Below are 26,766 nucleotides of genomic sequence, written 5' to 3'. Positions count from 1 at the left end.
GATAGAACAACATTGGCTCCTCACCAGTCTTCTGGGGCCTTGCCTGGGCTGGAGAGGACACAAAGACATTGGTCAAATTCTCAGCAACCTCTTCTCTTGCCTCTCTAAATAACCTGAGGTATATACCAGTTAGGCCCTGGGGACTTATCTACCTTACCTCTCTTTTAGATCCTTGTAAATCTCCTCTGCACCCTTTTAATGGTTTCCACATCCTTCCTGTAGTGAGGTGACCAGAACTGAGCATGGTTGTCCAAGTGGGGTCTCACCAGGGTCCCATTTAGCTGTAACATTACCTCTCGGTTCTTGAACTCAATCCCACGATTGATGAAGGCCAAATCACAATATGCCTTCTTAAACATGGAGTCAACCTGTGCAGCTGCTTTGAGTATCCTATGGACTCGGACCCCAAGATCCCTCTGATCCTCTACACTACCAAGAGTCTTACCATTAATACTATATTCTGCCATCATATTTGACCTACCAAAATGAACCACCTCTCACTTATCCGAGAAGAGAGCATGGCCTGGATGGTGGGAGTCCTTGATGATGGATGTTGCTTTCTTGTGGCAGCATTCCTTGTAGATGTTCTCACTGGTGCAAAGGTCTTTGCCTGTGATGGATTTCGATGTATCCACAACTTTGTGTAGGATTTTCTGTCCTTGGGCATTGGTGTTTCCACACCAGGCTGTCACTCAACCAGTCAGAATGTTTTCCATGTACATCCATGCAAATTTGTCAGAGTCTTTACTGATGTACTGAATCTCCTTAAGCATCCAAGAAAGCAGATACTAGCAGACACATTCATGGTTGCATGTATGGACTGGACACAGGATGGATCCTCCAAGTTGTCAGCACCCAGGAATTTGAAGCTGCTCACACTTTCCACTGCAGAGCCTTCAACAAGGACTAATGCACATTCACTTGACTTCCCCTTCTCTAAAGTCCACAATAGGTCCATAAAACATACCATAAGATATAAGAGCAGAATTAGGACATTCTGCCCATCGAGTCTGCTCAAGGTCATGACCAAATTCAAGTAAGTTTATCATTAAAATACATATTCAGTACCTAGAGATTCATTTTCTTGTAGCCATTTAAAATAGAACAGTGAAATACAATGGAATCAATGACAAATTGCACACGACTGACAAGCGACCAATGTACAAAAGAAGACAAACAGTACAATTACAAAAATCAGTAATAAGTAAGTAAACAAATAATACTGAGAACATGTGTTGCAGAGCTCATAAAAGTGAGTCCATAAGTTGTGGAATCAGTTCAAAGGTGAGGTGAGTGAAGTTATCTGCGCTGGTCCAGGAGCCTGTTGGTTCTAGGGTAATAACTTTTCCTGAACCCGGTGGTGTAGGACCTAAAGCGGTTCCGTCTTTTCCACCTGACTTCCCCTTCCAAAAGTCTACGGTAAGCCCAAGAGACATAAGAGCAGAATTATGCCATTCACCCCAACAAGTCTGTTCTGCAGAGTGGAAGCCCATCCCAAACATTGTCACTAATGCAAAGCAGTGCAGAAGTTGGGAATGTATTGTAGGTTAACTGGACATGCATTTTCAACAAGTAAGTACACACACTTTCATAAACAAACTCCTGCTTCTTTCCCTCTTGAGGAAGCTGGAACCCTGCCTAATTTATTCTCTCCAGTATAAGGCACAGAGGCAAGTGGTATAAGTGCTGTTAGTCCAGCTGAGATTAATTAACATCTGTGTTCGTGAATAATACGACAATAATTTTCTACTGTAAAATTCCTTATGTTTAAATAAAGCAATGCATATGTGGTTAAAAGCAGCCGAGGTTCCAGCCACATAAAAGTGAATGTGTTACTAAACGCTTACTTGTTCAGCCCTTCTCCAGGGATCGTCACGTTGTCGTGGTGAAGAGGCTTGTGGGTTCCTGGAATCCCAAGAGGATACATGCTGGAGTTTTGCCAACTGGTGCTTAGCTCCTGGTAAGGTCATCCTTGTGGTAGGGTCAAGGGGGAGGGTCCCAACAAACAGCAATCCAATCTAGACCTCAGAGGTGGAGCTACTGGAAACAAAGATAAATCACAATGGCAATGAAGGCGGAAGAAGGCTGTACCAGCGAAGCGCCCTAGTCATCGTCCCCTGACCCCGATCTGCATCAACCTCCTCGCATTAAACAAAGTCAAGTACAGGTGTTCTCCATTTAGGAATATGAGGTGTTGCTCATCCAAACTGAGAGGATTGGCTCACTGGCAGGAGGCAAAGAGTGGAAATAAAAGAGGCCTTTTCTGCTTGGCTACTGTTAACCAGTGATGTTCCGCAGGGGTCAGTTTTGGGACAGCTTCGTTTCACTTTGTACGTTAGTGATCAGGATGATGGAGTTAATGGTTTTGTGGCCACGTTTGCAGATGAGGCGAAGGTAGGTGGAGAGGCAGATAATTTTGAGGAAACAGGGAGTCTGCAGAAGAACTTAAGCAGATTTGGAGAATGGGCAAAGTGGCAGATGGAACATAGTGCAGGGTGCATCACCAAGCGCTTTGGTAGAAGGCATAAAGACGTAGGCTATATTCAGAACGGGGAGAATTCGGAAATCTGAAGTGAAAATAGACTTAGGAATTCTCATGAAGGATGCCCTACAGGTTAATTTGCAGGTTGAGTTGGTGCCTAATAAAGTGGCCACAGAGTGAACAGGTAATTCAGAGTAGTTTTATTTAAAATGCAACATACAAAGGGTATCAGTGTTATATGGTGATCAGCAGCTTTAGAGTTTATTGTTAAAAGTATATCAAAACTAAAAACATATTTAACGGCTGTTTTTCACCTGTGTAGTTTACCCCAGAAGAAAATCGGATTTCCATATGTTCAGCTTTCAAGCTTGCTTGTAAAATATTAACTGCAGCTGCCGTGAAGTTACCTTAAAGACCTGCATGTATATGTTTCAAACCAAAATTGTACAGAAGCATGACAGATTTAAAAAATGTATGCGTGTGTGTGTGTCTTAGTATGATTTTAATACACTTCACAAATTACATTCAGAAATTAGGTTAATGGAATAGGTAGAAAAACAATTTGCATTGCAAAAATATAAATGGCAGTACTTGGTTATAGTACTTGGTTTAATCATTAAAACGTTGAACTCGTAATTACACTTGTAATCCATTACATTGTTATGCCTGCAAATCACATTAATTAGAAATGAATTTATATTTGCATATTTTTTTAGAAAACAATTGAAAATTTATTAACTGGATACCTGAATGTTGACACTTGATCTAACACAGCCACACCTGTTGTTTCCAGACAAGATTTAGATATGAAATTATAAATACTTCTGACAGAGAATAATGGGAACGGTTCCAGCGGTAGTAGGACTCATAACTAGAGGACAAGAATTTAAAACACTTGCTAAAAGATCATGAGGAAACTCTTTTTCTTCAATAAAGCAAGTTGTGCCTGGGAATGTACAGTTACTGGTCACTTTATTACTTACCACATGTACCTAATAAAGTGACCACTGAGTATATGTTCATGGTCTTCTGCTGCTGTAGCCCATCCATTCAGAGATGCTCTTCTGCACACCTCTGTTGTAACATGTGGTAATTTGAGCTACTGTCACCTACTTGTCAGCTTGAACCAGTCTGGCCTTTTTGCACTGACCTCTCTCATTAACAAAGTGTTTTTGTCCAGAGAATCGACACTCGCTGGACATTTTTTTTACACCATTCTCTGTAAACTTCTCCTCTCATTTGATGTTGCTGCAGTCTTGGGTGTTGGGCAAGGTTTAACTGACATGGTTTGTAGGTTGGACTCTGTAGTTCACATTGTGATGTGTTTCTGGTTTTTAGGTGCTTTTTCTGCTATCTTGTCTAAATTCCTGGTTTGTTTTGCTGACTTTGTGGTTTGATGTTTTATATTCTGTGTTTTTCACTCACATTTTTTTGCCATTTGTGCGATTTATTGTTTCTTTGCATGTTGGTGGTTTGATGTTTTTTGTTGAATGGGTTCCATGGTTTTCTTTGTTTGCTAGCTGTCTATGGGAAGCTGAATCTCAGGATTGTATACTGCATAAATACTTTGATAATAAATGTACTTTGAATCTTTGGATCTGTGAATCTTTGAATCTGTGTAACTCTAGTGAATGTTTGTGTGAAAATCCCTGGAGATCAGCAGTTTCTGAAATATTCAAACCACCCCGTCTGGCACCAACAATCATTCCATGGTCAAAGTCACTTAGATCACATTTCTTCCCCTCTCTGGTATTTGGTCTGAACCTCTTGACCATATCTGCATGATTTTATGCATTGAGTTGCAATTTCAAGTTCCAGGGTGTCAAGATCTCTCAGGATCTAACCTGTCCCAACATACTGATGCAGCTATAAAGAAGGCAAGACTGCGGCTATATTTCATTAGGAGTTTGAAGAGATTTGATTTGTTAACCAGAACACTCAATCAGCCACATGACTGGTTGATTAGATTTTTATATTAACAAGCAAGTGTACTCTGTAAAGTGGCTAGTGAGTGAGATAGATTAGATTATCTGTGATATTAAACTCTAACATTCAAATTGCTTTTGTTAATGACCATTTGTTGTTTCAATATGGAGAAAGATGTTGCTGCTTACACCAATCATATTGTGCTCTTTAGTAAACGGGGCTAATTTAACATTTCATCGTACCACAAGAGACAATGAAGCCAGTCATCAGTGATCTTTATGGGTCTTTTAATATGGTAGTTTCTGTAAATTACTAAACAATGTTTGCTACCCTGATAGATGAACAAAAGCTGCTGTAGAACCTGTAGAGAGGCAGAGATGTTTAAGAGATGAACTTGCTTGTTTTTCCCTTCAAATATCTCATTAGAAATTATAGATTACCATAAAGCCATGGTGTCATTGTTGCTACTATTGTCGGTAGAATCTCGGACAGAGATGAGAGGGCGTACAGGAGTGAGATATACCAGCTAGCTGAGTGGGGTCACAACAACAACCTTGCACTCAGTGTTAGTAATTCAAAGGAGCTGATTGTGAACTTCAGGAAGGGTAAGCTGAGGGAACACAAACCAATCACCATAACGGGATCAGAAGTGGAGAGAGTGAGCAATTTCAAGTTTCAGGGTGTCAAGCTCTCTGAGGATCTAACCTGGTCCTGCAATAAACAAGGCAAGGTGGCGGCTATACTTCATTAGGAGATGGAAGAGAGTTGGTTTGTTAACCAGAACACTCAAACTTCTGTAGATGTACTGTGCAGAGCATTCTGACAAGCTGCATCTCTGTCTGGTACATGGGTAGAGGAGCGAGGGGTTGCGGGGGGCGGGGTGGGTAGAGCTACTGCACAGGACTGAAAGAAACTACGGAACATTGTAAAGTTAGTCAGCTCCATCTTGGGTACTAGCCACCATAGTATCCAAGACATCTTCAAGGAGCATTGCCTCAGAAAGGTGATGTTCATTATTAAGGATCCCATCACCCGGGGTATGCCAGCCTGCGTCAGGAAATTTGTTAACTTGGCAGCAGCAGTACAATGCAATACATGATGATATGGAAAATAAATAAATAAATTATATTTATTAGGAAGAAGCTGGAAGGAGATACAGAAGCTTGAAAGCACACACGCAACGATTCAGGAATAGGTTCTTCCTCTCTGCCATACAATTCCTAAATGGAGATTGAACCCATGAACATTACCTCATTTAAAAAAATATTTATTATTTATGATTTTGCACTGATTTAAATCTATTCATATACATATATATACTCGCAGTAATTTATATGTATTTATTTATTTTCTTATATTATCATGTACTGCATTGTACTGCTGCTGCTAAGATAACAAATTTCCCGACACAGGCCGGTGATAATAAACCTGATTCTGATTCAAAGCCAGTGAAGGACTATAAATTGTATGATACAACAATGATTAAACACACATAGTAGCATTAGAGTTGAAGCAGTTCAAATGAACACGATAATACTTCCCTTAGAGATGTCAGTTCTCCATGGTAGACTCCGTAAGAATTAACTTGTGCTCTGTTCCTACTGAAAACTGTATCAAAACAGTTTAAAATTTCATGTTTTCACATAAATAATATCCACATTAAATATTCACATTAAACTTGTATGCCAAAGACTAGACAGCAAAAAAGGCTTTAAAAATGTCAGAAAAGCTGTCCAGGAAGTCTTTTAAGTGTTTCTTTCAGAAGAAAAATATATGATGAAGCACAGATCTATTATTAAACTGACTGTTTACTGAGATAACATAATAAACACCTTTGTAAGATCTTTAATCATCATTCAAATGTGGTTGATACAATACTAATTATAGACTTCTTAACATTCTTGAGGATTCCTTGCCAGACTACCTTGCACACCACTTCCTTCATCGTTAACACAAGGCTGGATTAGTCTCATGCAGGGACTTGATCTTGGGGAATTGCAAGTACTGTAGCACCTCCATGTGGTTGAAGCCATGACAGACACAAATTCTACACAAAGATAAATTCTGGGAGCACGAAGTCCATAAGGCTTTGTCAGGGCTTATGTCCATAAGACACTGACCATAGTGCCATCATCAAATCTGCTCTGCCAAGGCATCATAGCTGATTTATTATCCCTCCCAACTCATTCTCCTGACTTCTCCCCATAAATTTTGATGCCTTGACTAATCAGGACCTGGCTCTCACAGCTGTCTGCGGCAATACAGTCCACAGATTCTCTCTGACCACTCTCTGACTAATGAAATTCCTCCTTATCTTTGTTCTAAAGGGACATCCTTATATTCTGAGGCTGTGCCCTCTGGTCTAAGACTCTCCCACTCTCCCACTATAGAAAACATCCTCTCCACATCCTCTCTATCTAGGACTGTCAATATTTGATAGGTTCCCCCTCAAGTTATGAAGCACTTTGACAGAATGACTCTTGCCAATGGTTAAGCAGAGAATACAGAGTAACTGAGTCATAGAAAAGTACAGCAGAGAAGTAGACCCTTCAGTCCATCTAGTCTGTGCTGAACCATTTAAACTGCCTAATGCCATTGACCTGCACCCAGACCATCACCATCCATGTATCCATCCAAACTTTTAATTATTTACTATTTATTTATTTATTTGTTCATTCTTCTCTTAAATGTTGAAATTGAAACCCCTGCTGCTGGCAGCTCGTTCTACACTCTTATCACTCTCTGAGTGAAAAGTTGCCCCACTTGTACCCCTTAAACATTTCACCTTTCACCCTTAGCCCATGGCCTCCAGTTGTAGTCCCACCCAATCTCAGTGGAAAAAGCCTGTTTGCATTTACCCTATCTATACCCCTTATAATCTTGTGTAGGTTTAAGGTAACTGGTAAAAGAACCAGACGTAAGGAGTTTTAAAAAATATGTATACAGGAGGTACAGAAGCCTGAATTCTAACACTACAGGGTCAGGGACAGTTACTTTCCTACAACCATTAAGTTCTTCAACCAACCTGCACAACTCTAATGCTAACTCAGCAAAGTAGCATCTTTGCACTATCATAGATCGTGTGTCTCTTTCAAGTAATCTGTAGAACATATACCATAGAACAGTACAGCATAGTAAAGGTCATTCAGCCCACAATGTTGTGTCAACCTTTTAAAATTCAAGATTGTTTATTGTCATTCTTCAGCACGTGAGAGAGAAGGAGAATGAAATGAATCTTACTCCTGATCTGATGCAGCGTTAAAAAGTCAAATAAGCCTAAAGAGCAAAATATAAACATAAAGCCAATCCTGTAAAGCACAGTGTACATGTAACTGTTATATTCATACATTGACTGTATGTAGATAGAGCGATGCTAAGTGATGTTGCAGTGGGCGGTGGGGGGGGGGGGTTAGTTGGTGGAGGTGTTGATCAGCCTGATGGCTTGGAGAAAGTAAATGTTTTTGAGTCTGGTGGTCCTGGCAAGGATGTCGTGTAGCCGGATCCCCGAGAGGAGTGGTACCAACAATCCATATGCAGAGTTGGTGAGATCCTTCGTGATATTGCTGGAACCTTTCTGGGTATATGTACTTGATGATCGGTAGGCTCGTACACTAAGATCACCAACCTTAACCAATCTTAAGAGTTAATCTTAATCTTAAGAGCTAAGATCACTCTAATGCTTTCCTCCCACATGGCCCTCTACCACCATCCATCATAGGGTGTTCCATGCACCTACTACTTTCTGTGTAAAACCCCTACGTCTAACAACCCATTAAAATTCCCACCAATCACTTTAAAATTATGCTGCCTCATATTAGCATGTGTTGTTCTAATGTCTTACTTTTGCACTGTCCTTTCTTCTATGTTTCTTCACTGTTTTCTATAAAGTACGTATAATTTATGTTCTGTGTGTAATAGAATCATAGAGCCATAGCACACATTAACACACCCATCAGCACATCTGGTACATCCCAACCAAGATTCCCATCTAAGCCAGTCCCATTTGCCCAAATTTAGCCCATATCCCTCAAAAAATTTCCTGTCCATGTACCTGTCCAAGTATCTTTGCCTGCTACTTTATTTGCACATTAGTGGCTACTGTATATTTCATTAGCAGTATGAGGAGATTTGGTGCAGTACATAAGCAAACACTCCAGCAAATTTCTGCAGATGTACCATGGAGACCAGAGGGTTGAAAACTCAGCCAGCTCCCTCTCCACCATGGGCACCAGCCTCCCCAGCATCAAGGGCATCTTCAAAAGGCAATGCCTCAGAAAAGGCAGCATCCTTCAGTAGGGACCCCACTACCCAGGACATACCCTCTTCTCATTGTTACCATTAGAAATGAGGTACAGAAGCCTGAAAACACACACTCAATGTTTTAGTAAAAACTTCTTCACCTCTGTCATCAGATTTCTGAATGGACAATGAACAAAAATCAATCCATGAACACTACCTCACTATTTTTGCTCTCATTTTGCACTGCTGTTCAAAGATCAAAGTAAAGTTATTATCAAAGTACTTATATGGCATCATATACAACACTGGGTTTCATTTTTTGCAGGCATAATCAATATATCAAGAGAATAATAACCATAGAATGTATTGTACAATATATTTCATTGAATTTTAACTATAAGTATATAGATTGAGTTGTCATTTTATTATCTTGTTCCTAATAAAGTGGCCACTGAGTCTATGTTCATGGTATTCTGCTGCTGTAGCCTGTCCACTTCAAGGTTCTATGTGTTGTGTATTCAGAGATGCTCTTCTGCACACCACTGATGTAACACATTGTTATTTGAACTGATGTTTCCTTACAGTCAGCTTGAACCAGTCTGGTCATTCTCTTCTGATTGTTCTCATTAACAAGGTGTTTTTGCCCACAAAATTGCCTCTTACTGGATGTTTTTTGTCTTTCGCACCATTCTTTGTAAACTCTAGAGACTGTTGTGCATAGAAATCCCAGGAGATCAGCAGGTTCTGAGATACTCAAATCACCCCATCTGGCACCAACAATTATTCCACAATCAAAGCCACTTAGTTCACATTTCTTCCCCGTTCTGATGTTTTCTCTGAACAACAACCGAAACTCTTACATGTTCTTTTGGAACTGACGAGCAGGTGTATAAATGTAGCTAATAAAGTGACCAATGAGTGTATATTTCTTATAGTACTTGTCATGTATTGCAATGTACTGCTGCCACAAAACCGTAAGTATCACAACATACAGACGTCAGTGATACTAAACCTGATTCTGATTCTGTGTGATGTCTGTATCTAGTATATACCTGTGATGCTGCTGAGAGAAAGCATTTCATTGAATCTGTACCTCACAATACTTGTGCATATGACATGAAGTTCCACTTGACTTGAGCTGACTTAGAACACAGAACAGTACAGCTCAGGAACAGGTGCTTCGGCCCACAATATTGTAATAAACCAATTAAATTAGTAACCTCCCACCACCCCACTAGGAATAGGGTTCCCCTGGTCCTCACCTACCACCCCACCAGCCTCCGGGTCCAACATATTATTCTCCGTAACTTCCGCCACCTCCAACGGGATCCCACCACTAAGCACATCTTTCCCTCCCCTCCTCTCTCTGCATTCCGCAGGGATCGCTCCCTACACAACTCCCTTGTCCATTCGTCCCCCCCATCCCTCCCCACTGATCTCCCTCCTGGCACTTATCCATGTAAGCGGAACAAGTGCTACACATGCCCTTACACTTCCTCCCTTACCACCATTCAGGGCCCCAAACAGTCCTTCCAGGTGAGGCATCACTTCACCTGTGAGTCGACTGGGGTGATATACTGCGTCCGGTGCTCCCGATGTGGCCTTTTATATATTGGTGAGACCCGACGCAGACTGGGAGACCGCTTTGCTGAACATCTACGCTCTGTCCGCCAGAGAAAGTAGGATCTCCCAGTGGCCACACATTTTAATTCCACATCCCATTCCCATTCTGACATGTCTATCCACGGCCTCCTCTACTGTAAAGATGAAGCCACACTCAGGTTGGAGGAACAACACCTTATATTCCATCTGGGTAGCCTCCAACCTGATGGCATGAACATTGACTTCTCTAACTTCCGCTAGGCCCCACCTCCCCCTCGTACCCCATCTGTTACTCATTTTTATGCACACATTCTTTCTCTCACTCTCCTTTTTCTCCCTCTGTCCCTCTGAATATACCTCTTGCCCATCCTCTGGGTCACCCCCCCCCCCGTCTTTCTTCCCGGACCTCCTGTCCCATGATCCTCTCGTATCCCCTTTTGCCTATCACCTGTCCAGCTCTCGGCTCTATCCCTCCCCCTCCTGTCTTCTCCTATCATTTTGCATCTCCCCCTCCCCCTCCAGCTTTCAAATCCCTTACTCACTCTTCCTTCAGTTAGTCCTGACGAAGGGTCTCGGCCTGAAACGTCGACTGCGCCTCTTCCTATAGATGCTGCTTGGCCTGCTGCGTTCACCAGCAACTTTGATGTGTGTTGCTTGAATTTCCAGCATCTGCAGAATTCCTGTTGTTTAAATTAGTAACCAAATGGCCAACTAAACTAATACCTAATGCCTACACAATGTTCGTATCCTTCCATTTTCCTCACATTCATGTGCCTATCTAAACACCTTTTAAAAGTCTCTAATATATCTGTTTCTACCACAACCCTAGGGAGCACATTTCAGGAACTTATTTTAAAAAAACTTGCCCCTTGCATCTGCTTTAAAATTAACCCCCTTTAACTTAAATGCATGCCCTCTGACATTAGACATTTCAAGCCTTGGGAAAAGATACTGTCTGTCTACTCTATCTCTGCCTCTCATAATCTTGTAAACCTCTATCAGATCTCCCCTCAGACTCTACTGCTCCAGAGAAGACAACCCTAGTTTGTCCAACCTCTTCTTATAGCACATGCACTCTAATCCAGGCAATATCCTGGTAAATCTCTTCTGCACAGTCTGCAAAGTCTCCATACGATTCCTATAATGGAGTAACTGAAATCTTTGCAATATTCCAAACGTGGCCTAACTAGAGTTTTATAGAGCTGCAACACAACTTCCTGCAACATAAACTCAATGCCTCGACTAATAAATGCAACCATGCCATATGCTTTCTTAACCACCCTCTCAACCTGCCACTCCAAGGGTTGACATGTTGTGCGTTCAGAGATGCTCTTCTGGACACCACTGTTGTAACGCGTGGTTATTTGAATTCCGCTCAGCTTGAACCAGTCTGACCGTTTTCCTCTGATTTCTCTCACTAACAATGAATTTTTACCCACAGAGCTGCTGCTGACTGACTTTTTTTTTGTTTTTCACACCTTTCTCTGTAAACTCCAGAGACTGCTAAGCATGAAAATCCCAGGAGATCAGCAGTGTTTGAGAAAATCAAACCGCCCTGTCTGGCACCAACAGTCAAAGTCACTTAGATCACATTCCTTCCCCATTCTGAAGTATGCTCAAAACATCAACTGAAAGTCCTGACCATGTTTACTTATTTTATACATTGAGTTGCTGCCACATGATTGGCTGATTACATATCTGCATTAATGAATTGGTGTACCTAATAAAGTGGCCACTAAATGTATATTCCAATATATTCACTTCAGGTTTAGGTTTCCATAGCTAACCACTCTATGGGTAGAATGTCTTTATTGGAATCAGACTGTTAGAAGTTTTGCTTTCAAATAGTAGAGTGCACTTCTTGGAAACTGGTCCATTTCAGTTTCATTGTGAGATCATTAGAAAAGAAATACCACAAAGAATACACGTCCCACACAGTCATGGCAACAACCCTCCCTCAACAAACAAAACATTTATTAATTGCTGCAAATTATCCTGAAGACACTTTCATTCTCCAGCCCTTTACCCTTCCCACCTACCACCTCCCAGCTTCTCAATTGTTCCCCCCCCTTTCCTACCCACCCCATCTCACCTCTTTCCTTCGAGCTTGTATTCCCCTCACCCCACCTTGTTATTCTGGTTTATTACCCTTTCCTCTCCAGTCCTGATGAAGGGATCTGAAATGTTGAGTCTTTATTTTTCTCCATAGATGCTGCCTGACCTGTTGAGTTGCTCCAGCATTTTGTGTGTGTTCCTCTGAATACCGTATACAGAATCTGCAGGATCTCTTGTGGTCATTAATATAATGACTTTCAACATTTCAGCTGATATGTATAAAAATCAGGGTTACACAGAATTAGTTTCCTTTTAAAGATTTTGCAGCTATGTATGAGAACCTTAGGTCCCACATCACCAGGTTCAGGAACAGTTATTACCCCACAACCATCAGGCTCCTGAATCAGCATAGATAACTACAATCATCTCAACTCTATACTGATTAAACAGCCTATGAACTGTCTGTCATGAATTCTACAACTCATGTTCTCAGCATTATGTTCATTTCTACAGCTTGTCTTTGCAAATTGATTGTTTGTCAGTCTTTGTTTATGTGTAATTTTTCATTTATTCTTTTTTTTTGTTTCTTTGTTTTCCTGGGAATGCCTGCAAGAAAACAAATTATTATATGGTGATATTCAGTATATATGCTTAGATAATAAATTTGCTTTGAACTTTGAACTTTGAATAAATTAATCGAAAATCTAGCGAGAGTTATCGTAGCTATGTTGAAATAATTCATGACAGTCCACTTCAGCAGTATGAAGAATGGAATTTTAAAAACAAATGCCCATCAAATTTATTTCTTTCACAGACCATAAACAATCGTCTGCATTCTCTACTATTCCAATAAATCTTCTGTAGGAATGTGCTACGTAAACACTCCTCAATCCCAGAAGAATAGTAAGTCTGCAAGATTCATTTAAGTACAGCGTTTCAATTTAACCCCCTCCTATCATATTCAAACCCCTTGCTCTGCACTCTCATTAGTCAAAGTATTGAGTACAAGAGATGGGATGCTATGTTGAAGGTTGTATAAGACATTGGTGAGGCCCATTGGTGGAGTATTGTGTGCAGTTTTGGTCACCTACCTACAGGAGAGATTTAAATAAGTAAGGTTGAAAGAGTAAAGAGAAAATTTACAAGGATGTTGCTGGGTCTGGAGAACTGGAAAGATTGAATAGGTTACGACTTTATACTTAGAATGCAGAAGATTGAGAGGAGATTTGATAAAGGTATACAAAATTATGAGAGGCATAGATAGGATAAATGCAAGCAGGCTTTTTCCACTGAGATTGGATGGGACTACAACCAGAGGCCATGGGATAAGTGTGAAAGGTAGAAAAGCTTAAGGGGAACATGAGGGGAAACTTCTTCACTCAGAGGGTCATGAGAGTGTGGAATGAACTGCCAGCACAAGTGGTGCATGCAAGCTCAAGTTCATTGTTTAAGAGAATTTTGGATAGGTACGTGGATAGTAGGGTTGTGGAGTGCTATGATCACAGTGCAGGGCGATAGAAGTAGGCAGTTTAAATGGTTTCAACTTGGACTAGATGGGCTGAACTGCCTGTTTCTGTGCTGTACTTACCTATGACTCATTCACTTTAGTATCTTAGATACTGTCATGGGAAGGTTGGATCGGAGGGGAAATAGGGAGCTTTACCTTAAGAATATTGGAACTTGAATTGTATATTATAAAGGCAGACAATTTAAGCTTGGCTGGTGTTGCACAGCATTATAAGATTATATAGCCAGTCCATCACAAACATTCATAATTTAACCAACTGTGGAGGATTTTGGCCAACTGGGTTTGGGTAAATACCTTTTGTGAGACAATAGAATTGTGTGTTTGTATTGCTTAAGGCCTAGATCAGCAGAAAATCATGGAGCTACCCTCTGCCCTACTGTTCTAGACATAAAATTACATGGTGTATTTTTTCTAGTTCGCAGCTGCACACTACAAGGCTACGTGACTTAGGTACTTTTCCCTCTAGTTTTCCTAAGACAATACCAAATATGGAAATGTTGAACAAACCATACCCGCTACAATTAGCCATAGAGAGGGTGCGTGTACTGATTGTAAGCAGAGTTGTTGCTTTCTGAATGATGGCTCTCTGTGTCATATAAATAAAAAGACTCCTAATGACCACCTGGGTCTCAGGTATGAATACACTGCTCACCACTGATCGCGAACCAGATTAACACCCATGTATCCCAACTCTCTACTTTCTATTCATTAATCAATCCTCTATCCATGCTACTACATCACCCCCAACTCTATACATCATTATCTTATGGATAAGTCTTTTATGTGGCACCTTATCGAACGCCTTCTGGAAGTCCAAGTAAATAACGTCCATCTATTCCCCTCTATCCACTGCTCTCATTATATCCTCAAAGAACTCCAGTAAGCTTGTAAAACAGGATTTACTTTTGTTGAATCCACGCTGCATCTGCCTGATGGATCCACTTCTTTCCAGATACCTCGCTATTTCTTCTCTAATGATATCTTCAAGCATTTTCCCAACTACAGATGTTAAACTAACTGGCCTATAGTTACCTTCCTTTTGCCTACATCCTTTTTTGACAAGTGGCATGACATTCATCATCTCTTAAGAGACTTAGATAGGTACGGAGCTTAAAAATAGAGAGTTATGCGGTGGGGAATTTCTAGGCAGTTTCTAGAGTAGGCTACATGATCAGCACAACATTGTGGGCCGAAGAGCCTGTAATGTGCTGTAGATTTCTAAATTCTATGTTCTATGGTGTATGTCTTCCAGTCCTCCAGGACCTGCCCAGAGTCCAGAGAATTTTGGTAAATTATCACCAAAGCCTCTACTATAACTTCTGCCATTTCCTTCAGTACCCTCGGATGTATTCCATCAGGTCCAGGGGACTTGTCTATCTTTAGACCCACAAGTTTGTTCAGCACTATCTCTTCAGTGATAACCATTGTATCAAGGTCCTTATCTCGTATTGTATCCATAACATCTCTCTTTGGCATGTTAGTCATGTCCTCCACCGTGAAGACTGACACAAATAGTCATTTAAAGTCTCTGCCATTTCCTCATTACCCAATATCAATTTCCCCTTCTCGTCCTCCAAGGGACCTACGTTCACCTTAGCCACCCTTTTCTGCTTTATATAGTTATAAAAACTTTCTATTTTTATATTTTGTACTAGTTTATTTTCATAATCTATCTTTCCTTTCTTTATTGCTCACTTAGTGGTACTTTGTTGCTTTTTAGAGTTTTCCTAATCTTCCAGTTTCCCACTGCTCTTGGCGACTTTGTATGTACAAGCCTTTAGTTTGATGCCTTCTTTTATTTCCTTAGTTATCCAAGAATGTCTATCCCCATCTTTACAGTCCTTGCTTTTAAGTGGAATGCATTTTTGTTGAGCACCATGAAAAATCTCTTTCCTCAACCGTCCCACCATGTAGCCTGTGTTCCAACCTGTGTTCCAAGTCTACACTAGCCAAATCCTTTCTCATCCTATGCAGTCTCCATTGTTTAGGCATAATACACTGGTTTTCAATCAAACTATCGCACCCTCCATTTATATGAGAAACTCAATCATGCTGTGATCACTCTTTCCAAGGGGATCCCTAACTACAAGATTGCTAATTTTACATGTCTCATTGCACAGGAGCAGATCTAAGATAGCAGGCTCCCTTGTAGGTTCAGTAACACGCCTTTCAAGAAAGCAATCACGGATACATTCTATGAAGTCCTCCTCAAGACTGCCTTGACCAACTTGATTCACCCAATCTATGTTCAAGTTAGAGTCCTCCATGATAACTGCTGTTCCGTTCTTATATGCCTCCGATATTTCTCTGTTTATTGCCTGTGCCACTGCAATGTTATTATATGGTGGCCAATAGACAACTCCGACTAGCGATTTTTTTTTCCCTTTACTATTCCTAATCTCTACCCAGATGGATTCAACATTCTGCTCCTTAGACCTTGTATCATCTCTCGCTATCGCCCTGATCTCATCCTTAATTAAGAGTGCTATCCCACCTCCCTTACCTTCCTACCTATCCTTCTGTAATACCTGACATTCTTAGATATTTAATTCACAATCCTCTCCACCTTGCAACCACATTTCTGTAATGGCCACTAAATTAGACCCCTTTGTATTGATTTGTGCCACAAGTTCAGTGACCTTATTTAGAATACTACAGACATTCAGATAAAGTGCCCTTACAATCATTGTGCTTTTAAAGTCTTGGAATCTTTTCCTCTTTTGCACTTGACTTTTCTTTACTCCACTCTTACTTTTCTCTTTTTATATCTTTTACTTTTTCTCATCTTTATCCACACTTTTCTCTTTTACTTTATTGATAATTCTCCAATCTGTTGAACCCACCCCCCTACTATTTAGTTTAAAGCCCTACCCACAGCCCTAGTTATGCAATTTGCTTGGATCCAGGTCCCATCATGGTTCAGGTGGAGCTTGTCCCATTGGTACCACTCCCTCCTTCCCTGATTTCCCAAGAATTCTCCCACACCAATCCTTGAGTCATGCATTTAACTCTCTAATCTGCTTGACCCTATGCCAGTTTGGATATGGTTCAGGTAGTAATCCAGAGATTACCACCTTTTCGGTTCTGCTTTTTAATTTAGTCCCTAGCTGCTCAAATTCCCTCAGCAGAAAGTCTTTCCTTGTTCTGCCTATGTTGTTGGTACCCACATGGACCATGACAACTGGATCTTTCCCCTCCTATTGCAAATTCCTCCGCAGGTCAGATAAGATGTCTCAAACCTGGGCACCAGGAAAGCAACACAGCCTTCAAGACCTCTATCCTTGCGACAGAGAGCGCTGTCTATTCCCCTAACTATACCATCCCCAATTGCCACTGCATTTCTCTTCTCTCCCTCCACTTGAATGGCTCCCTGAACTACGGTGCCATAGTCATGTTGCTCTTCCTTCCTACTGCCCCCACCCTCATCCACACAGGGAGCAAGAATCTCAGACCTGTTGTTCAAGCTCAAGGGCTGAGGTTCCTCCAGCACTGTCTCTTGGAGCTGGCAGTCACACCCTCTTGTCCCTGCCCACAGACCAAATTTGAGGCAGCTAATCTAATAGGTATTGTTGCAATGGGAGCATTATTAAAAGTAAGTTAATACTAATCAGGATAATGGGTGGGGGGTTCTACTTCGTTTTCTTTTTACTTCTGGCCTGCTCTGTATATAGTGTTCCCACCATGCCGAATGGGTTGTGAAGGCCTCCGTGTATACATAACGTTTTTGAAGTTCGAGATAAAGTTGTTTCTTGGGCATGAAGTTGTCGAGTGTGCCCTTTTCGAAGTAGAAGTTACTACATATTTTTGGCGACGAGGTAAACTGGTTTTGTGAACGTGTCGGCACGTTTCGAGCGGGAGCAGCAGCTCCGATAGGGGGCCTCACGTTCAGATGGCTACGTTTCGAACTATCGTTGATTTTGTGGATGTGACGGAGGACTGGCCGGAGTATGAGGAAAGGTTGGGCCACTTTTTCTGTGCCAATGGAATTTCTGAGGAGGCTAAGAAGCACTATATTCTCATGAGTATGTGTGGGGCAAAGACTTACACGCTAACAAGAAATTTAGCCACACCGCGGAAACCGGGGGAAATTCCATATGACGAACTGGTCAAGCTCGTGGGGAACCACTACAATCCGAAACCTTCTGTGATAGTCCAACAATGTAAGTTTCACAGCCGTTTCAGGAAGCCAGGTCAGTCTGTGGCCAATTTTGTGGCCGAGCTTCGGCAGCTGTCGGAGCATTGTGATTTCGGAGCGGTGTCGGAAGACGTGCTCCGTGACTGATTGGTATGCGGCATTAATAATGATGGCATACAACGCTGCCTGTTAGGGAAAACCCCACCGCTGACTTTCAAGAAAGCCTTAGAGATTGCCCAAGGCATGGAGATGGCTGCTGATATAACGTCAAGGATATACAGAAAGGACATAGGGGTGGGGGTGGGGGTGGGGGGGTTGCAGTCGGCGGCAGGGAGACTGGTAAACAGGCAAAGCGGGTGGAATGTTTCCGGTGTGGAGGGACGCACTATGCAAATGATTGCAAGTTCAAAGACACTGTCTGCCGTGCTTGTAGGAAAAAAGAGACTTATAGCTAAAAAGTGCAGAAGTTCAAAGGGTAAGATTAAGCCTGGGCGGGGGAAAACTCAACAGGCTCAGGCAGCCACACGCCATCTAGAAGATGCAGATGAAGAGGCAGTGTGTGCCTACCACATGTTTGCAGTGGAAACAGATGAGGAACCACCTGAACCATATTATGCCACAGTCACTGTCAGGGGAAAGGACATTAAGTTTGAGATTGATTCAGGGGCTACTGCATCGGTTATTAGTGAGGAGACCTACAGGAGGACATGGGGGTCCAACCTGCCTCCCATTAGACTGTCAAAGCTCAAACTTAGGACCTATACGGGGCAGCCCATACCTCATTTAGGGGTGTTATATGTGGACATTTCAGCCGGGGGTCAGAAGGCTGAAGCCAGGCTAGTGATAGCTAAGGGCAGTGGGCACAGTCTTTTGGGTCGCGATTGGCTTCACAAAATCCATCTAAACTGGCATGAAATTAAGTATGCACACATGACGGAGGACATTCTGCAGTGGTACAGTGACGTTTTCAGGGACGAGCTGGGAACACTGAAGGGTGTGACAGTGAAACTCCATGTCGACCCTGAGGCTACACAACATTTTTTTAAGCCCAGGTCGGTGCCCTATGCCATGAAAGGCAAAGTCGAGGAGGAGCTGGAACGTCTACAGAGGCTGGGCATTACTGAGCCCGTCCAGTTTTCAAGATGGGTGGCTCCCATTGTTCCAGTTTTGAAGGCAGACAAAACGGTGAAAATATGTGGGGATTATAAGCTTATGGTGAATCAGGTATCTTGGCTGGAGGAGTACCCATTGCCACGGGTGGATGACCTGTTTGCGACCCTGTCAGGGGGTAAGCTGTTCACAAAGCTGGACATGAGCCACGCCTACCAACAGCTGCTGCTCGACGAGGATTCAAAGGCGTACGTCACAATCAATACGCACAAGGGATTATTCAAGTACAATTACCCGGTGTTTGGAGTGGCGTCCAGCCCTGCCATTTTCCAAAGGACAATAGACACTTTGCTGCAGGGGATTCCACACGTAGCAGTGTACCTTGATGATATTTTGATCATGGTGGCTACGGAGGTGGAGCATCTGGCTAACTTAGAACAGGTGCTGAAGAGGGTCTCGGACACAGGGCTGCAGTTGAAACACAGAAAATGTGTGTTCCTGGCATCGAGTGTGACTTACCTAGGACACAAGCTCTCAGCTGAGGGGCTTGGCCCTGTGGAGGACAAAGTGAGAGCTATTAAGGAGGCCCCAAGCCCCAAGACCGTCACTGAACTCAGATCATTTTTGGGCATGGTGAATTATTATGGCAAGTTTCTTCTTGACCTCTCAAGGGTTTTGACCCCACTGTATAAGCTGCTTCACAATGACACTAAGTGGCAGTGGGGTGAAGAGCAGGAGAAAGCTTTCAAGGAAGTGAAAGAACTCCTCCACTCAGCGAAGCTGCTTGTTCACTATGACCCAGACAAGGAGATCACCGTTTCATGTGATGCCTCGCCCTATGGAGTCGGGGCAGTTCTCTCACATGTAATGGAGGACCGTTCAGAGAAGCCTATAGGTTTTGCTTCACATACCCTGACAGATGCTGAGAATGGATATTCACAGCTAGACAAAGAAGGTCTGGCCATTGTTTTTGCAGTCAAACGCTTTCATCAATACCTTTATGGATGCGTATTTACAATTTATATGGACCATAAACCACTGATGAGCCTGTTCAGTGAGACTAGATGCATCCCACTGCTAGCCTCAGCCAGGATACAGCGTTGGGCTCTTACATTGTCAGCCTAACAGTACACTATAGTGTACAGAGCGGGTGGGAATAATGCAAATGCTGATGCACTGAGTCGACCACCTTTACCTCAGACACCTGTTGCTACATATGTGCCTCCAGAGACTGTGTTTTCATTGCAGAGGCTGTCAGAGACACCTGTAAAGGCGACCCAGATCAAGCAGTGGACAGAGAGAGACCCAGTCCTGTCCCAAGTCAAGGCTTTTCCTTTACAAGGTTGGCCCAGAGTCGTGGAAGGAAAGGAACTGAGGCCTTATGCCAAATGCAAGACAGAACTCAGTCTGCAGGACGGCTGCATCTTCTGGGGGGCGAGGGTCATCGTGCCACCCCCTGGCCGTTCACAGATTGCTGAGGAAATTCCTGAGACTGCCCAGCAGTGTCTCGAATGAAAAGCCTTGCAAGATCCTACATTTGGTGGCCAAGAATGGATCAGGATCTGGAGAGCAAGGTAAAATCATGCACGCAATGTCAGACTAATCAGAATATGCCACCACCAGCTCCTTTGCACCCATGGAAGTGGCCAGACCACCCCTGGTCTAGGCTACATTAAGACTTTGCTGGCCCTTTTATGGGGCAGATGTTTCTTGTAATGGTAGATGCGCATTCTAAATGGATCGACGCTCACATCATGAGCAACGTCACAGCCCCCTCAACCATAGACAAACTCAGGCAAGTGTTTACAGTCCACGGGTTGCCACACACTCTGGTCACTGATAATGGCCCAGCGTTCACCAGTGAGCTGTTCAGTGAGTTCATACAGCAGAATGGCATTCATCACATTCGGACGGCCCCTTTCCACCCAGCCTCAAATGGTTTGGCTGAGCAGGCTGTTCAGACAGTGAAGGATGGCCTGAAGCGGATGACAGGGGACTCTCTTAGCATTCGGCTTTCACGTTTCCTGTTTAAATACCACCTCACGCCGCAGATGATGGCCCGCAATCCAGCAGAGATACTGATGGGGCGTAGGCCTAAATCAAGATTGGACCTGCTGTGCCCGAACATGAAGGCAAGAGTGAGACAGACTACTGCGGAAGCACGTCCAGCAGTGACTTTGCCAGAGGGCAGGCGCTGGCAGAGGGGTCGGGGTCCTCTGAAGAGGATGGACATTCTCATGCAGACACACAGACCCTTCTAGGATGCAGAAGTGGGCTGAGAAGTGGCAGATGGAGTTCAACCCAGAGAAGTGTGAGGTGGTACACTTTGGAAGGACAAACTCCAAGGCACAGTACAAAGTAAATGGCAGGATACTTGGTAGTGTGGAGGAGCAGAGGGATCGGGGGGTACATGTCCACAGATCCCTGAAAGTTGCCTCACAGGTAGATAGGGTAGTTAAGAAAGCTTGTGGGGTGTTAGCTTTCATAAGTCGAGGGACAGAGTTTAAGAGTCGCGATGTAATGATGCAGCTCTATAAAACTCCGGTTAGGCCACACTTGGAGTACTGTGTCCAGTTCTGGTCACCTCACTATAGGAAGGATGTGGAAGCATTGGAAAGGGTACAGAGGAGATTCAGCAGGATGCTGCCTGGTTTAGAGAGTATGCATTATGATCAGAGATTAAGGGAGCTAGGGCTTTACTCTCTGGAGAGAAGGAGGATGAGAGGAGACATGATAGAGGTGTACAAGATAATAAGAGGAATAGATAGAGTGGATAGCCAGTGCCTCTTCCCCAGGGCACCACTGCTCAGTACAAGAGGACATGGCTTTAAGGTAAGGGGTGGGAAGTTCAAGGAGGATATTAGAGGAAGATTTTTTACTCAGAGAGTGGTTGGTGCGTGGAATGCACTGCCTGAGTCAGTGGTGGAGGCAGATACATTAGTGAAGTTTAAGAGACTACTAGACAGGTATATGGAGGAATCTAAATTGGGGGCTTATATGGGAGGCAGGGTTTGAGGGTCGGCACAACATTGTGGGCTGAAGGGCCTGTAATATGCTGTACTATTCTATGTTCTATGTTCTATGTTCATGCCTCCAACACCAGACTCACCCAAAACACCATCACCAGCGGAGCCTACTGGGTCACCGGAGGTAGTGTGCAGATCACAGCACACTCAAAAACCTCCTGACAGACTGAATCTTTGACGGGACAGTTCTTTCTTGTTGTTGTTAGATTGAATGTTGAATCTGACATGTTTTCCAGATGTTTTGTATTGATAAACCGTTGCTGAGATACTAGTATAAGTTTTCAGGGGTACGCAAGTTAATAACACCACTGTTTTTATTTCCTAGTTTTTTACATTTGGGGATGTTGGATTTTAAAGGGGGAGAAGTGTTTTAATGTGAGCATTACTAAAAGTAAATTAATATTAATTAGGATAATGGGGGGGGGGGGCGGGTCTACTTCCGTTCTTTTTACTTCCAGTGTGCTTTGTATATAGTGTGCCTGCCATGCCATACGGGTTGTGAAAGCCTCCATATACAGTATACATAACGGTTTTGAAGTTCGAGATGAAGTTGTTTCTTAGGCATAAAGTTGTCGAGTGTGCCTTTTTCAAAGTAGAAGTTACTACAGGTATGACTACCTCATGAAACAGAGAATCCAGGTAACTCCTCCTCCCTGATATGCCACAGTGTTTGAAGCTCAGATCCAGGTAATCAACTTTGAGCCTGAGTTCCTCGAGCAACCAACATTTGCTGCAGATGTGGTCCACCAGCTCCCACATCATAAAGCTACTGCACATCACCTGATCCTGCATCATCCCTACTTTATTTAATTAGCTATAGTTTAGTGACTTTTTATTCAACCACTACAACAGCCTTACCTGCTACTTACCTGTGCCTCCCCACCGATGCCTCAGGTTCCCACTCCTACACTGGTCCACTCACAAAATGGCTGCTCAGCTTTGACCCTGCTTGACCTTTATTTGCTCCTGCTAATGAATCGCGAATCGAGTGGTGCTCCACTAATGCCCCGCAAAATGCTCTTTTTTTTTAACTCTTCGACCTGCACAAAGCTCTCTTAGGACTCTCTCTTCAAAGGTTCTTCAGATGTCAAGAATGAGGTGCAAAACTCTTTGCTTATGGCCATTTTATTAAGTTTACAATAGTTACAAGATTCCTCAAGGTTGTCATACTCAAGGGGTGGGGGGGGTGCGGGGAAGTGGGAGTGGGGGAGGGTAGTGGGAATAAGCTCCCACTATCTATTAAATTCTCCCAATGGCATGTGCCTCAAATTGTCTCTGACAATCAAGTCCAACTCCTGGCCTTCATATGTGGCTTAGCTACGAAGCTTGGTGCAACTATTTCTACTGACAGGAGAAGGGCAACGGTGGGTTACTGACACCGTAAAACTAGTCGCTTTAGGCAGATGGGGTTCATCAGCTGCAGTTGGTAGCTCATCTAGGAGAAGGAAAACTCTAAGCTCAAACCTCCACTGCCTTTCAACTATACCCACTCATGGAGAAGGCCTCAGGAGTAAAGCATGAGGAAAAACCCACAGCAGGAATCCTTAAGGCAGTCTTACACTGAGTTCAATACTGATGGACAACTCCAGTGGTGTCACTGGTGCCAAAATGTATCCGTCTCTGCCATTCCTTTGGATTCGTCAGCTGTGTGGAGAGTGGAAGCCTGCTACATGAGCAACAGCTTGGTCTCCATATTATACTGCCCTGGATTGTTTGCATCCTGGCTTGCATATCACGGCACACAACTTCCATGGTCGACCCTGACCAGTGGAGCAGAGGGTCTCAGACAAGAACAAAGAAGAAGAAGGACAAGTATCGAGAGAAACAAAGAAATAAACAGAATAAAAAATATTTGTGGTCTTCTCATACCACTGGAGATACCGGAAATTCCATTGATAATAGTTTCAGTAGGTTTCAATAGGTACATTTAATGTCAGAGAAACGTATACAATATACATCCCGAAATTCTTTTTCTTCGCAGACATCCACGAAAACAGAGTGCCCCAAAGAATGAATAACAGTTAAAATGATACAACCCTACAGCTCCCCCTCCCACACACAAGTCAACAACCCCACTTCCACCCCCACCAACAAAAAAGCATCAGCACCCTCCACCGAGCACTCAAGCGTGCAGCAAAGCATCAATAAAGACGTAGACTTGCAGTACCCCAAAATCTACACTCTCACCCAATAATTCAACATACCACAGGCTCTCTCTCTCTCCCTAATAAGGGAAAAAGAGATACCCCTATTTCACCAATAAGATAGCCAGATTCAAATAATGTAGCACATACTACTGAAACTAAGAAGTTACTAGAAAAATATGAAAGGAATTGTACCATAATTACTGGAAAATTCACTGAACAATTACCTGTATATGAGTGATTGTATAAAAACAGAAGTAAACATAGGAAAGTTAAACTACAAGAAAATCACAATTCTACACTCTAATCCAATGAAGTTATCTATGCAGGTTCAGTATTACTTCCCACTCCCTATCTCAGTCTATGAATCTCCAGGTCCATTTGCTTTATTAATCTTTCTCTCAATGCCCTGACATTCATTCACAAATACATCTTGATTACACCTTCCCCCTCCAACCCTACACATTCTTTGCAACTGTCACTTTGCCCGTATGAGCTTTGCTTATCCTTTTCTTGTGTGGATGGGAGTATTTGCTCACAGGGTGTGTGTGAAGTGTCTCGTGCAGTAGTGTAGTAGTGCTTGTAGTTAGTGCATGCTGTATGCCGCATAGTGTTCTCTGTTTACAACTACTGCCACTGGATAGCCTTCTTAACAGAGGGTGAAAAGAGGAGCTGAGTGTGTAAACCTCCTCCTGCCAGTACAGAGCCTCTCCACCACCAAGACTCTTGCAGTGCCTCCTCGGGACCACACACGGAAACTGGGTATCTTACAGTCCCAGGGGATCTTGGAGCAGCAGTGGGCCCCAGAGATGTGGCATGCAGGCCCACTACTGTGTGGACACGCCATGGCGCCCATCAACCACTGTCCCAGCTATGGCCAAATAGCCCCACTGCCTTGTGGTAAGTCTGTTGAGACGAGGCTAAGGGAGTACACTCTGACAGAAAAGCAATGTGCCGGCGGCGTGCAATAGGCCTTAATGGGCCTTAACAGACCAAGGACCCGGCAGCTTCCTGCAGCCAAGATGTGGGACCGGTTGTCCTGGGATCACCCTTGCCACCGGGATTTGCCATATCATAGTGAAGATAGTGCTACTGGGGATGGCGCACCCCCTGTGGCACTTTAAAATCTTTCTTGCGCAGGTCTCCACCTCTGACCACAGTGAACAATACCTAGACCTTACATATGGTTGAAGTCTGACGGCGATGGGGCGTCTGGCAACGGGAGCAGGTACGAGTGGACTGGGAGCTCCTAGTCAGAACCCTGCATGGCAGTGGCACAGGGTATTTGGTCGCTAGCAGATAAGTGGCAGCTGTTTTCGGCAGACCCCTGTGCGACTGAGCAGCCCTATTTATGGATCGCAGTGCTCACCCCAATTGGGGAAGGGTCTAGAAAAGGTGGCCTAAAAATTGCCCATTCAATCACTCACCTGGATAGGTTACCGCGCCTATCGGGTTATTCCACTACTGCAGTCGAAATAAGAAATAATACAACCTAAAACTGGCAACATGGAATGTAAGGACTCTCCTGGACTCATCTGGCATCTCTGACAGACCTCACCAGAAAACAGCCTTGATCACTGCTGAGCTGAGGCGCTACAACATCGACATTGTTGCCCTGAGTGAGACCAGGCTCCTGGATGAAGGCTCTTTAACAGAGGAAGGGATGGGTTACACCTTCTTCTGGAAAGGTTTCCCCCCAGGTGGACAACATCTCCACAGAGTAGGCTTGGCCATCAAGAACACCTTTCTACCAAGTCTCACAGAAACACCTGTTGGCATTAGTGAAAGACTAATGACCCTCCGTATCCTCCGGCAAAGAAACGTTATGCCATGCTTCCCAGTGCCTATTCACCAACTTTGGCATCTGAGAATGAGGCCAAGGAAGGTTTTTATCAGACATTGGATGAAGCTCTTTGCCGGATCCCTAAGAATGATAAGATCCTTTTGTTTGGGGACTTCAACGCTAGGGTGGTGAGACAGAACAACAGGATATGGAGTGGAGTGCGAGGTAGGCATGGTATTGGTAAGGTGAATGCAAATGGCATGAAGCTACTTACTCTTTGCTCTGAGCATAACCTTACCATAACCAACACCATCTTCCAGCAGAAGGCAAAATATAAGACCTTGTGGATGCACCCTCGCTCTAAACATTGGCACATGATCGACTTCATCATTGTGAGACGTAGTGACATCAGGGATGTTCTTATCACCCATTCCATGAGAGGTGCAGAGTGCTGGACTGACCACCGTATCATTGTGGCCAAGCTCCATATGAAAGTGCGTCCCCACTTGCGGCTGCAAAAACCCAATAAAAAGCGGCAAAGTTGCAACTGCCTGTGAAACACAGAAGCAAGAAGTGAGTTTTGAAACATCTTAGCTGAGAAACTAAGGGAGTTGGAACCTTGTCTGAGCTCAGAAAGTACCATGGAACAGCAGTGGACCTATATTAGCTCTGTGCTCTATGAGGCAGCAGCCCAATCCATCGGCCATAAGAGCAGGACTTGTTTGATGATAACTCA

General features: G+C 43.3%; 1 pseudogene; it reads left to right on the top strand.

Moving 5' to 3' along the window:
* Window positions 1-20,331: 20,331 nt before the first annotated feature.
* Window positions 20,332-21,299, top strand: LOC134353167 (uncharacterized protein K02A2.6-like; annotated as a pseudogene).
* The last annotated feature ends 5,467 nt before the right edge of the window (window positions 21,300-26,766 follow it).

This window comes from Mobula hypostoma, chromosome 10 (genome assembly GCF_963921235.1).
Source record: "Mobula hypostoma chromosome 10, sMobHyp1.1, whole genome shotgun sequence".
NCBI lineage: Eukaryota > Metazoa > Chordata > Chondrichthyes > Myliobatiformes > Myliobatidae > Mobula > Mobula hypostoma.
This window is presented reverse-complemented; position numbering and strand designations above follow the sequence as displayed.